At 42.5% G+C, this 14,412-nt stretch overlaps 1 protein-coding gene across 6 annotated transcripts in view; it reads left to right on the top strand.

The window, feature by feature from the left end:
• Nucleotides 1–14,412, top strand: part of Frmd4b (FERM domain containing 4B) — a 332,248-nt gene that overhangs the window by 229,185 nt on the left and 88,651 nt on the right. The window lies entirely within an intron of this gene.

Raw genomic sequence — 14,412 nt, 5'->3', positions numbered from 1 at the left:
AGCACATGTGCTAACATCAGAGGACATCCTTGGGTACTGATCCTCACCTTCTACCTTGTTGAAGACCATGTTCACCAGGCTAGCTCGCCCTTCAGGGTCCAGGTACTCTACCTTCCATCGCATGTAAACTCTGGAATTACACACACGACTGTGCCCGGCTTTTTGTGAGTTCTGAGGATCAGTACTTGCATGTCAAGGGATTCACAGTCTCCCCAGACTTTGATTGAGTGTTTCATGATTTTATTTTACCTCCTTTGTTGGATTCATGCTGAATCTTTGTTTGGCTATTTTCATGATTGCTTTAGAGTTTACAGTGTGCATCTCACACATATGTGAGACCCTCCGATCTCTTCATGTAGGTGGTTTCTGTCTTGCCTCCCTTTTGGCTGCTGTATGCTGGGAACATTGCTACTTCGTGTGAACTTTCGATCACCTTCAAAAGATATGAAAATGCTATAAAACATATTTATCAGTGCAGCCTCCATTTCTGTTTGTCTTCATTCTTTTCTGCCTGATTTAATTTTTCTTCTACCTGAAACACACGGGGTAACATTTCCTATAGTGCGAGAATCTGCTGGTGGCTTGTTCTCTTAGCTTCTTTCTGAAGTACTGGCCTTTGACTTTGGGATTTTTGTTTGTTTGTTTGTTTGATTGATTGATTGACTGGTTGTTTGTTTGATTGTTTGGTTGGTTGGTCGGTTTTGGTTTTTTTGAGACAAGGTTTCTCTTTATAACCCTGGCTGTCCAGGAATTCACTCTGTAGACCAGGCTGGCCTCCAACTCACAGAGATCTGCTGCCCCTGCCTCCCGAGTGCTGGCATGAAAGTCATGGGCCAGCGCCCCACCCCCGCCTCATCCCCCGTCTGTCTTCAGGTTTTGAAAGATAGTTCATTGGATATAAAATTGTATGTTGGCAGTTTTTTTTTTTTCCTATGGAGATAGTGATTTATTTGGATTTTGCTTGAGTCGCTGCTGGGTAGTCGGCTGTCACACCAGTCCCTGTGGCTCAGTGTGTGGTGTGCGTTTTTTCTCTTGCTGCTTTTCCGTGTTTCCACTTTGAGCAGTGTGATTATAACAAGGTGGTGACATAGTGTGTCCCCCAATATACTGTGCACCCTAATAAACTTATCTGGGGTCAGAGAACAGAACAGCCACTAGATTAGACAGAGAGGCCAGACAGTGGTGGCACATGCCTTTAATCCTAGCATTCCAGCCAGTTCAAGGCCACACTAGGAACAGAGCCAGGCATGGTGGCACACACCTTTAATCCCAGCAATTGAGATCTCGTGTCTTTGCTTGGGCAGGACACATGCCTTTAATCCCAGGAAGTGATGGTAGGAAGCAGAAAGGTATATAAGGCGTGAGGACTGGAAACTAGAGGCTTTAAGCTTTTAGCCTTTTTAGCAGCATTTCAGCTGAGATCCCTTCTGGGTGAGGACTCCAAGGTTTTCAGTCTGAGGATTCATGGAAACAGAATTGGCTGAGGAGTCAGTAAGGTAAGGTTGGCTGTGGCTTGTTCTGCTTCTCTGAACTTTCAGAATTCACCCCAATATCTGGCTCTGGGTTTTTTGTTATTAAGACTGTTCAGCAATTCATGCTACATAACAATACCTTCTTAGTGTGTCAAATGACTTAAGTGTCTTGGTTTTTTTAGGTTTATTGTTTATATTAAATTTAGAAAGGGGTGTATGGGGGGTAAAGTCTTTGTGTGTGTTTAGGTGTGTGTTGGTCATATGTATGCTGGTACTATTGCATGTGTGTGCATGTGCAGATGGAGATCAGAGGTCAACCTTGGGTGTCTTTCCAGAAACCTCACCTTGTATTTTGAGGCACAGTTTCTCATTAGGACCTAGAACTCACCAACTTGGCTGAGCTGGGTGACCAATAATCTCCTTGTGACCTTTTTTATGTGACTCCAGATATCTAGGTGTATAAAATAGGTATAGAGATTATTGATAACAAATCATATAGAATTTTATTTTAAAACAATTCTTTGGTATACACATATTTTACCATTTTTTAAAAGATTAAAGTGAATTTGCATATTAATGAGATGGATGTGTTTGTTGGTTTTTACATACAGAATTCAGTCTTAGCTGAGTATTAGACACTACACTGCAGGATGTAACAAATCTTGAACATTTTTCATAGTTGATTAATATTTGATTTTATAATTGTCAATACTGAGAACACTGTTTCATGCAACTATGAAATGCAAATGCCAGAAATGTGTTTAGAGCTATTTGAGAAATTATTGGAAGTTTGGTCCTAACCCCAAGTAGAAATCCACTGAACTACTTTTTATGAAAGCTAACAACTCATATAGTAATTTTTAAATTCAAGTGTTCTAATACAATACAATCGAAAGATACACTAATTTGATACTTACGCACCGAGGAATCATGGTAGGAAAATATTAGAAGTCTTCGTTCTCCGTAATAAAATCATTGCTCTTCTGTAAGAGGAGACAAGTTTGTACATACAGTAAAAATACTGCAGGTCCCACATTCCGCTGTTCACCGTGGGTTATCCACTTTTAGACATTGTTAGCTGGCGTATTGTTATGTAAGGTGTGCACAGGGCGAAGTATGCATGTTGTGTGTGCAGAACTGAGCCTGCGATGATGTGGAGTGATACCACACAGATAAGCAACTCCCGAAACACGTGGTTTCTCATGCATGTGATTATCAATCAGGCTTTGGTTGTGGCACATGCAGAAAACTTTTACTGTTGCCAGAATATTTTTTTCAAACCCCACAAGTCACGTTACCCCATATGACAGTGTGGCCACAATCTCAGGAGCTGGTTTTAGGCCATTAGAAGTGACTCTGGGGCTTAAGTTGCTCCTTTGTTTTCTTTTAGGTTTGGGGTATTTTGGTTTGGTTTGGTTTGGTTTGGTTTGGTTTGGTTTGGTTTGGTTTGGTTGGGTGTTTCCTTGTTTGTTTTGGTTGTGTGTGCATGCAGGGTTGTGGTGGGGGGCCGTGTGTGTGTGTGTGTGTGTGTGTGTGTGTGTGTGTGTGTGTGTCTGTGATCTTACGTAGTTTCTGTTGCTGCATCCTTAGTTCCACCCTTCTATTGTAACCTAACCTTCATGAATCACATCTGGTGTGTTCCAGTGTTTATTGTTAGAAGGATTTTTAGAAACATGTTTTACAGGTTAGTCGGTTGACTACTTAACTTTGGACTGAATAAAATGTAACTGTAATAACTGTTTTCATATCCTTGGCTGCTTAGTCTAATTTATGCCCAGTTCTGGGTGGCTCCAATTGATTTCATTTTCAGGCCACATTTTGCCAGCCTGGTGATATGTGATTACATGCTAAATGTTCATATATTTAAAATTTTTTGACTTTATTTGTAATTAAATGTATATGGTGATCTGCCTAATGTGGGTGTGGGAATTGAACCTGGGTCCTCTGCAAGAGCAGCCAGTGCTCTTGACTGCTGAGTCATCTCTCCAACACCCTGGATGTCACTAATTTTACCTTTTGGAATGCGACTTGCTTTTGTCTACTCCTAACTACCCTTTGCTTTAGTTTCCAGATGGAGTTTAGTTGTCAGGATACAGTTTGGGTTTTTTTTTTCCAGGCTTGCTTTTAGGATTTGGTAGGCAGGCCCAGAGCAGAACTCTTACTATAAACCAGCTATTCCCCATCGCTGAGGCCAGACTTTACTGGGTCTGCTTCCCAGTGCCCCAGGAATTTCAAGGCTTGCTAGTCTTCCTCATGGCGACAAGCATCATTTCCAATCCCATATGAGAACCTACCACTATTTCCTTCCATGGTTCCCAACTTCAGGTAATCCTTCATGCAGAGTGGTTGGTCCTCTGCTCAGGACCCACTGGGCTCCTCTCTCCTTTTCTGCAAGTGCCCCGCCCCCTCCTCTGGCACTCTGTTCTGCAAATTCTTTTCATTTTAGTTCTTCCATCTTCCAACTCCAACTCCTCAACTCAAGGTTTCTGCTATGTTCCCTGTGTTCATAGTCTGGAGGCCTCCACAGTAAGAACAACGTGAGACTTCACTTGTTCAAGGTTCACTGTTTGTGTTGCCGGCTGCTCAGTATTTTGAAAACTCTTGGGGTTGTTTGTTTGTTGTCTTATGGGGTGGGGTGGAATTTTTCAGATAAGAGACACATTATTCCATCTTGGCTGGAAGCTGAAGTATTCGAAGCAGAATCTTTGGTTGGCACTATGAAAAACCTCAAATGTTCCCACACCAAAATTTTACTATAGCCCTTTCTTTTTTTTTTTTTTTTTTTTTCAAGACAGGGTTTCTCTATGTAGTTTTGTGCTTTTCCTGGAACTCACTTTGTAGACCAGGCTGGCCTCGAACTCACAGAGATCCTCCTGCCTCTACCTCCCAAGTGCTGGGATTAAAGGCGTGCGCCACCACCACCTGGCCTATAGTCCTTTCTTTTGAGGTTCAGGTTTCCCTAAACGTTGACTGGTGAGTCAACACTAATACCCAAATGCAGCACTTACTAAATTGAGAAAGTGTCCTGTGATGACACTGGTCAGCCTCCTGTGTAGACGAACACAGGATGTGTGATGTCTTCACTGCCTAGCTGACCGTGCTCCAACAAAATGGCTTTCTCCGCTGCTTGTTTACTCTGTTGTTAATGCAAACAAAAAGAAGAAAAATTTAAAGCCTATAGTTTTAAACTCATGATGTTTTTCTTGCTGCTTTATTTACTAAATTCTGCTTGTCTGGATGAGTAATGCAAAGCAGAACTCTTTTCCTCTCATCCCATCATCCTCTGTCGGTTGCAGGTGTTCCTGTCTCAATGGGAGTTTTCTTATGCCTTTTCAGAGAAGTCAGAATACTTACTATTATTTTAGAAATAGGATCTCACTATATATAGCCCAGACTCATCTCAAACTGACAGAAATCCACCTGCCTCAGTCTCCTAAATGCTGGAATTACAAGCCTGTGTCACCATGCCCAGATAGACTTTTATAGTTTTTTTAAAAAGTAATATTGCCTATTATATATGTATGTGTGTGAGGCTATTGTTCAGTTACTACTTTTTTAAAATCAAGTGATAGGAATTTAAAGTGAATATTTTCTGTGTAATTAGTATGCAAGCCCATGCCAGTCAAAAGAGAAGTTACAGAATCAAGTGAATGTTCACAGAACAGAACAACTGTCTGTCCGTCCAGTTTTAAGTAATTTCTTAAAGTGTCTGTCTGATTGTTTAAGGACATTTGACATAAGGACTATCAACTGAACCACGGCTGTAGAATAAATAAGTTTTATGAACACATAGCCTTAGCTGTGGATCATGTGTAGGTGGATTTATTTATTGGCAAAACTGAGTCAGTAGTTTTGACAGCTCTTGTGAGTTGGGGCTCACAGCTGGATCTAAGAGTGAATAGGCTTCCCTCCACAGTGTGTAGGACAGGATGTGCTCAGTCACTCTTACCACCCCCATACAATTCTTCATCTTTGCCAGAGAGCTTCCCTTCTCTTGTTATTTTTCCCTTCCACAGAGGAGAGAATGAGCCAGCAGAGAGAGTTCTGATTTGCAAATACAAAGCCACACTGTTGACATAGTTCATTATAAGAAATATGACTGTAAGATTTAATACAGTAGCTGGAGCTCTGCATGCTGATATAAAAGTCGGTTTATATGCATCAGATTCAGCTTCAGTAATAAGTCATTTGAAATGCTGGGTAGCTTCCAGTGGTTTTGTAAATATCATTGCCCATATGCATTGTGAATATGCCATTGGTGACCTTTAGCTGTGTTGAAAGAAATACCTCATTTCTGACTTTGAGTATCAAGGAGAGTCTGGAGAAGAGATAAAGATTTTTCATTTTTGTTTACCGCAAAGCATATTCACATGTGCACAATTGAGCACACCTTGGGCATAACTGTTCATTAGGTAAATATGAAGAGTCGATGGTCAACATTTCTTACTTCCTAAGCACTCAAGAAATAGCAAAGGTGGCCAGATGTGGTGGTACATGCCTGTTACCATAGTACTTGGGGCATGGATGCAGGAGGCTCAAGAGTTCAAGACCAGTCTCTGATCCATACTGAGTTCAAGGCCGGCCTGGGCTACATGAAACTCTATCTCAGAAAAGATATAAACAAAAACATAGAGTTTTCCAAAGGGGGAAAAAAATACATGACAGTATCTAGGCATTTACATTTACCATAATTTACACTTTATAGGGATTATTGATAACACTTAGCTGTGCTGTATTCGACTTTAATTATAGTCATCAGGAAAGGATGAATGAGATAGATTAATTCTGCTCTCACCTTCTTTGAAGCAGCTTCTTTGAGTAGTAGGCAGACATTAATTGCTGAGTCACATAGTTAACTGATCAAAGTGCTGAGATTAAATGACTATTGGTGCTCAACTCTAAATGGGACATCTGTATCAACTACAAGAAGCTCTGGGAACACCACAGAAGAGGGGCAGAGGGAATGCAGGAGCTGGAGGATGAGGAGAGCTGGAAAATGCTGCCTTTTGGACTTGGCCTTGGCGCTCATGAACTACTGCAGCTGTGGTCACTTAAGTAAGGGGAGGCCTCAGTCAACAGCCCTGGTAGGCAGCACTGATTGGACTTTGTGGGTTTCAGAAAAAAAAGGAAAAGGGTTTGAAGATGGGAGAGAGATGTGTTGAAGAATGTCCAGGGAAATGAAAGGGGTAGTTGCCGGGTGGTGGTGGCACACGCCTTTAATCCCAGCACTCGGGAGGCAGAGGCAGGCAGATCTCTGTGAGTTCGAGGCCAGCCTGGGCTACAGAGTGAGATCCAGTACAGGCTCCAAAGCTACACAGAGAAACCCTGTCTCAAAAAACCAAAAAAAAAAAAAAAAAAAAAAAAAAAAAGAAAGAAAGGGGTAGTTGAGGGTGGATATGATCTAGATACATTATATACGTATGTACAATTGCCAAAGAGCCTTCCTCTTCCCCTTCCCCCCCCTCCTCCTCCTTCTTCTTATTGAGACAAGGTCTTACTATATAGCCCTGACTAACCTGGAATTTACTATGTAAACCAGGCTAGCCTTTAATTCACAGAGATTTACCTGCCTCTGCAGGGAATAAAGGCATGCACCACTACTACCAGCACTAAAGTTCCTATTAAAAAAAGATAAATGATAATAGTTTTATAGAGAGAACATTTCATGTCCAGTCTAATTTTTTTTATCAACTCCCCTTGGAATTTTCCCTAATATTTTAGGTGTCAATTAAAGATCAGTTGTCATCTTATAGAAAACTGGTTGTGGGCTTAGTATAAGTAGCTCAGTTGATTGAGTGCTTACCTAGCATGCACAGGGCCCTGGGTTCAATACCCTGCACTGCAGAAACCAGGTCTGGGAGAACAGAAATGTAATTGCCACACTAGAGAGGTGGAGTCAGGAGGATCGGAATCTCAAGGTCATGCTCAGCTATATAGTGAGTTTGAGAGTAATTTAGGATACCTGAGACCCTCTCTAAAAACAAAAGGCGATGAGAACTATTGATTGTTTATTTGAGACAAGGTCTAATTATGTAGCCCAGCTGGCCTCCAATTTATAATCCTGCCTCAGCCTCCCAAGTGGTAGGTTTACAAGTGTGTGCCAGCCTACTCAGAAGAAAGAAAATTCTTGAAGCATTGGTGTGCAAACCAAACTCAGCCGTGGCTGGACCTGAGAATATGGGAGAGCATGTTCCTGGCAGGCATTTATTTGGAGCCTATGGGCGCTATATTGGTTTATGGCTGTTTATCTCTAGAGAAACCCAGAAGTCTTCCTAATTTTTCTTCTGGTATTTTAAATTCCAATTTTAACATCAAGGAAAATTAAATCTTTTTCCCCTAGGAAAGAAAAAGAAAGAAAATCTACCCCGGTAGTGGTTTTGACAAAGCCCCACTTCCTGTGTGGCCGTTCCATTAAATAACGCAGGTGATGGTGTGCCTCTGTTTGCAGTGTGGGAAAATATGCAAATCATAGTACGCTTTGACCTTGACCTTGACCTGTTTTCTAAGTTGAGGATTCAGTGTGAGGGCTACCTTGGGCCTGTGCTAGCTATGTGGTTTAAAATGGTATTTAACCTGCCCCCAGGAAACTCTCAGGACAGCATGGTGAGGTTAGGGTAGCATTTCTCATCATGTGACCTGTGACTACTTCAATCCAATTTTCACCAAATACTCATTATTAAACAGGGAGTGGGGGGAGGGTATTGCAATTCGTGCCTTTAATTCCTGTACCGGGGAGGCAGAGGCAGGCAGAGCTCTGTGAGTCAAGGATAACCTGGTCCACACAGTAAGTTCCAAGCCAGCCCCTGCCCCACCTCCACACTAAAAAGAAAAGTATTTATTTTGTTTATGTGTGTTTATATGATATGTGTATGTATGTGTTCGTGTGTAAAGGCACACATGAGTGTCAATCCTCACTTCCCATCTTGATTGAGGTGAGGTCTCATGTTGTTCGTGGCTACACTGTTTCTGCCTAGTCTGTTGTTGGTCCTGGAACTTCCAGGGAATTCTTCATCTGTCTCCCATCTCACCATAGGAGTGTTGTGATTACAGACTCTCATCACCATGTCTGCTTTATACATGTGTTCTATGGTCATCAAGTTCGTACTGCAATTTCTTTTATCTGCTGTACCATCATCTCCCTGGCTCCCCAAAATTCTCGTTATTAACAAGTAGGTTCATGCCTTCCTGCCCCTCTACAGCCACAGACTGGGGATGTGGAAGGAGTGAAAATTCAGCTCTGTGAGCAAGGTTTTCAGTGGACCTTCTGCACACATAAGTGGAAAAGCCGTTGGGCTTTGCGCGTGTCCAATCTGTAGAATGTATAATGCATTAAATGAGTCCAGGATAGACACAGGAGTCTAGGAATGGCCCTTTTAAATCTGTTCCTCAGGTTTACTCAGTGGGGTTGCTTTGAGATTTCACTTTAAGAATGAGTGAACTCCTTAGAGTAGATATGGTGGCTCACACCTATAATCCCAGCACTTGAGAGACTGAGGTACTGGGTAGAAGGATCAATGTGGGTTGGTGCAGGCTGAGTCTGGGCTACAGAGTGAGTTCCAGGTCAGCTTGGGATAGAGTGAGACCTTGACTTAAAAATCAGCAATTAAGATGTATGGAGTTCATTCCCTTCCTGATGGGAAGGAGAGAAATGAGCGAAGGGCCCCTTCGGTGCTCAGAATGTTCAGTGCTCAGAGCATGGCATTGAATTTGATTTCTACAGGAGCTCATGAAGGAGCAGTTGAATACAGGAGACACAGACCAGACTTTAATGTCATGGGACTAGTAAGGGAGAAAAGAGTCCTTAGAGTTAGGCCCATGGCAGGCCTTAAAAGTGTCTTTTGCTTATCACAGGTTTGTTTCAATCACTGTGTTCAATCACTGTTCTTGGGAAATCAAACTGTCTTTAGTAATTTAGGTCTCCGGGGTATTGTCTCCACTGCTTACAGAGTAGAGCACATCGTAGCAGCCACTAAGCAGAAAACAGGTGTGATTCAGTCTGCACTTTCTGTCTGTATTCATTTTTCTAGTTCTCACGCTGCCCCATTAGGTAAGATCTCTTACTGTTCCCAGATTATTTGAGGGGATACCGAGGTATGGAAGTTACATAGTGTACACAGTGTCACATAGTTAGTGGCTGAGCAGTAAGAAGACAGAATCTCTGCATTTAGCTGCTCCACATCCACTTCTTTGTTTCATTTAATATTAATGTATGTGTATGTGGGGGGAGGGTAGGTGTCGGAGGGTGTGGTGGGTGTGCCAACAGTGTATGTGTGGAAATCAGAGGACAACTTTAGGAGTTGCTTCTCTCCTTCTACTGTGGGTTCCAGGGATTGAACTCAGGTGGTAAGGTTTGCATGGCAAGCGCCTTTACCTGATGAACCATCTCACCACCCCATATCCTGCCTTTTGATGGAGAATTACCTGCCTCATGAGAGTCACACTTAATTCCAAACTTTGTAGATGCCGATGTTCTTAGCCCAGGGAGGTCCATAAGATACCTCTCTATATTATATACAGGATGGCTTTCATGGGCAGGACTTAGTGACAAAGTTCTCTCCTCTGAAAAGATCTTTCAGAAGTACGTTAGCCCTTGCATTGAACACAGCCTCCAAGGCAGTGAGAAACTGCCCTCACTGACCAGCCAATCCAAGCAGAGGCCGGCCCCTCTCGGTGTCATCATTCCAGTGGGATCCCTTGAACCTGTTCAGCTTCCCCAGTGAGAGCACAGCTGGCACACCTCACCTTTGAAAACAGCTGCCTGTGCCAGCTGGGGACGGTGTGGAAATGCTGAACCCTACATGGAGGAACTGTGGGAGTTGCCAGTGTGCCAGCTGTGGTCCACACGGAGAAACCAAAGGAAACAGGACTGGATGTCCTCCCCGGATTATGATGCCTGTATGCTTTCTTGACCACGTCTGAAATACAGCGATCAGCCAGAACTTATCTCAAGCACCCCTTTATGATAATCAGTGAGCTGAACCCAGGTTTGGCAATTATGATAACATTGGCTGTCTTCTCTCTTCTCTCTTTTCGTGTGCATGAAATCATGGTAAGTATCCACTGAGCCTCGTACCTTCTCCCTCTGTAAATCAATGATCTTGTGAGGAAACAACAAAAACAGAAAACAAGAACAAGCAAGCCCATGGGTTGTTCTCTGGTAGTGAGCAGATACAACAGTGGCTTCCATCCGAAGAATCAAGAGAACAGAGATTTGCTACAGTTCATGTTGTTGAATGGCTCCTGGACACCCAGGCGTTAAAGCTTTGTCCCCAGGGTGCCATAATTGAGAAGTAGTGGAAACTTTAAGTGTGGCATCTAATGGGAAGCTCTTAGATCATTGGAGGCACATTACTGATTGGGATACAACACCCCAGAAACCTCCTCTCTTACTTTGCTTCCTGGCCAAGAAGTGGTTGGTTGTGGTCTGTCACACTGTTTTCCTGCACTGTGCAGCCTTCAGTGGTTCAACCATTTGTGGCTTGAGACCTCCAAAACCATGAGCCAAAATAAACCTTTTCTATGTATGTATGTAATGCATGTACATATCTATCTACTTATTTGTCTGTCTGTCTATCTACCTACCTGTCCATCCATCTATGTGTGTGTGTGTGTGTGTGTGTGTGTGTGTGTGTGTGTGTGTGTGTGTGTGTAGTTTAAGCCTCCTCAGAGGATAGGATTGTTAGTTGTTGTTCTAATCTTAGATGGTCTTTTAATAAAAAACTGAAAGTCAGATATCTGGGTGAAAGCTGAAAGATCAGACCTAGGGAGACTGGCTCCAGAAACCATATTATTTATTTTTCAGTTTTCTTTCTAGTAAAACAATTATTGTGCTCAATTAAGGACTAGGGCCTCTGATGAACATTACCTTATCATTCCCAGAGCTATTACTTCTTGCAGCCTAAAAAAAAAAACAAAAAAACAAAAAAAACACTGTCTTCAGTGGGCTTTGTTCATGTGCATGTCTTTAAGACATAGCATTTCCTTCCAGTTCCAGGGATCTTGCAGAAACTGGACATGTCTGTGATCCCCAGATAGTGCTTGTTACTTTTTCCTTGGATAATGTAAAAAAGACATTCAAGACATTTTTCTTAGTTCTGCAATATAGAATTAGGATGGTTGTAATTAACACACACACACACACACACACATTGTACTTCAAATAAACAGCTAAAAAAAAAATAAAAGGCAAAACCCTATCTGGGGGCAGTGAGAAGGACCAGCAGATAAAAGTGATTGCTGCACAAACCCGATGACCTGAGTTCAGTCCCTGGAACCCACATAAAGGTGGAACGAAAGGACTGAATCTGCAGTTACCCTCTGGCCTCTCACATGGGCCCTGGCACACATTCCACAGATACACTAGTTTTTAAACTGTTTCATAAGGGCTTGGGAGGTAGATCAGTGGTAGAATACTTCCACGGCGTACCTAAGAACGTGGGGTCAGATTCCCAACACAAAAGTTTTTCAGGCCAATATGAGTTTAAGACTGAGTGTTGACCTTGGTGGCACACAGCTGTGATCCTGGCACTTGGAGGTAGAGGCAGGAGGATCACAAGTAATGGCAGCCAATCTCACCAGCATGTTGAGACCCTTTCTCAAAAGAGACACTGGGACTTGGGAGATGGCTGGCGGGATAAGGGCACCTGCTGCCAAACCTGAGGACATCAGTTCTGTCCCCTGGACCCACATGGTGAAAGAAGAGACTCCTGTCAGATGCCTACATGCTCCCACACATACAAGGCACGCAATAAATAAATGTAGTAAAAACAAATTTAAAGACACTCCGTGTTATACCATTTTCATGAGAATGCCACAGATAAAACCTAGGTGTGTTCCGGTTATTTGTTGTTACTGTTTTCAGGGTGTTTTTTAAATTTATTTTTAATTGACATACGAAGTGCTGGCTTCATGGTGGCATTTTCATACATGTGTGTCATTATTTGTTGTTCTCATGTGTCCCCTGTCCTCACCACTGGGCCCTACCCCCATATTTTTTTCCTTTGAATGAAGCATCTTTGAAGTCAGTAAGAGACACTGAGCTAGGCGCCATGCCAGTCAGTCCCTCCTGTCCCATAGTAGGACGAGATAGTCTGTCAACATAGAGGACACAGTGGCCCAGCTGGTCAGGCCTCCTGGATAGCACTGCACACCCCTTGCTTCCCTAATAACTACTCACCTCTCTGTACTTTAAATAAATGTGCAAATGCAGGTAAGCCAAACATTAGTAACCCTATTAAATAAATGAGTTCCTGCAAGGACAGGCAGCACTGTTTATTTTTGTCTTTCCTCTTACCCCATTTCTTGACCCAGACTTCATATGGCATGCTTTTTCATTCGCAGACTTGAGAAGCCTGGCCCTGGCATCCCAGACTCACTTTCATCATACTCAGGGTGATAGTGTGTTGCACAATGTCCCCAGAATCTCAATGCCATTTGCATTGAAGCGTGTGAATCTGGAGGCCTCTAAGCTCTCTTAAGAGCCTGGCTGTTTATGGAAAGTCATCTGGCCACTTGCAGTAAGATGAGGGATCCATCTTTCTAGGGCTGACTGGGTCTATGCAACAGCAGGCTTTATTGAAAAACAAAGTAAGCTGAGCATGGTGGCGCAAGCCTTTTAATCCCTATATTCAGAAGGCAGAGACAGACAAATCTCTGAGTTCGAGGCCAGCCTGGTCTACAGAGCAAGTTCCAGAACAGCCAAGATTATATAGAGAGAGACCCTGTCTCGAAAAACAACAACAACAAAACCAAACCAACCAAACAAAATCCTTCTCAAAAAGATGCTTTATTTACTTGGTTTTTGAGATAAGGTCTCACTGTGTAGCCCAGGCTGGCCTTCGACTTCTGCTCTTCCTGCCTCAGTCTCCCCAGTGTTAGGATGACAATAGTGTGAAACCATGCCCAGTTTCACCATAAATTTTTTTAAATAAATAAAAATTTCTTACAATTACTGTTTCTAATAGTAAGAGACTAGAAATTGCATAAATGTATTCCAACATGACTTAGTTAAACAAATAGCAAGCCACCCACATGATAGGGTGTTAACTATACAGACAAGAATATTTGAGCTCTCCTTAACTCACATGGAAATAAATGTAAATGTTGCTAGACTTTAAATGAATAAATTAAAAACTACAGAATAGTGAGTACAGTGTGGTTAGACTTAACTGAACTGTTTACTTACCTATATAAAAATGCATCATAGGAAATAGAAGATGTGTAGCATCGTATGCACCTTTATTAATGCTGGGAGAGATTTGGGGGGAAAGCTTCGGTTTTCACATTATAATCAACACATTTCCTGTACTTAATTTTACAATCCCAACTGGCTTTTCTAGCTATTTAAACAGGTTAGAATGTGTGTGTGTGTGTGTGTGTGTGTGTGTGTGTGTGTGTGTGTGTGTGTGTGTGTGTTCCTGTGTAGGTACATGTGTATGCATGTGCTTGTGTACCCGTGTGTGTGCAGAGGCCAGAGGTTAAGTCAAGAATATCCCTCAATCACTCACTGCCTTTTGGGGGTGAGGGGAGTGTCTTTCACTGAATTTAGACTGGCTGGTCACTGAGCCACAAAGATCCTCCTGTCTCCACCTCCTCAGCTCCAGATTTATAGGCTTGCATTACTACATCCAGCTTTCTCCTCTTCTCCTTTTATGTGTGCCAAGGCTCCAGCCTCGGGTCCTCGTGCTTGAATGGTAAGCGCTTTACCAAATGAGTCATTCTCCCAGCCCTGGACTTAGGCTTAAATCAGGAAGATAGATACAAACTCAGGATACCCATGAAATGTGTTCATGGGTATCAAGAGAATACAAAGATTTTGCTGACTGCTTTCCATCCAAAAACATTTACTCACCCTTCTTTCTAGCCAAACACAATGAAAGTTGAGATTTCTATCTGAATGATCCAGAAAAGCCAAAGATCCACCGCAAAACTACAACTGCCG

This window comes from Peromyscus californicus, unplaced genomic scaffold (genome assembly GCF_007827085.1).
Source record: "Peromyscus californicus insignis strain IS unplaced genomic scaffold, ASM782708v3 Scaffold_6__1_contigs__length_162567912, whole genome shotgun sequence".
Taxonomy (NCBI): Eukaryota; Metazoa; Chordata; class Mammalia; order Rodentia; family Cricetidae; genus Peromyscus; species Peromyscus californicus.
Note: the sequence above shows the minus strand (reverse complement) of the source record. Positions and strands in the feature narration are given on the sequence as shown.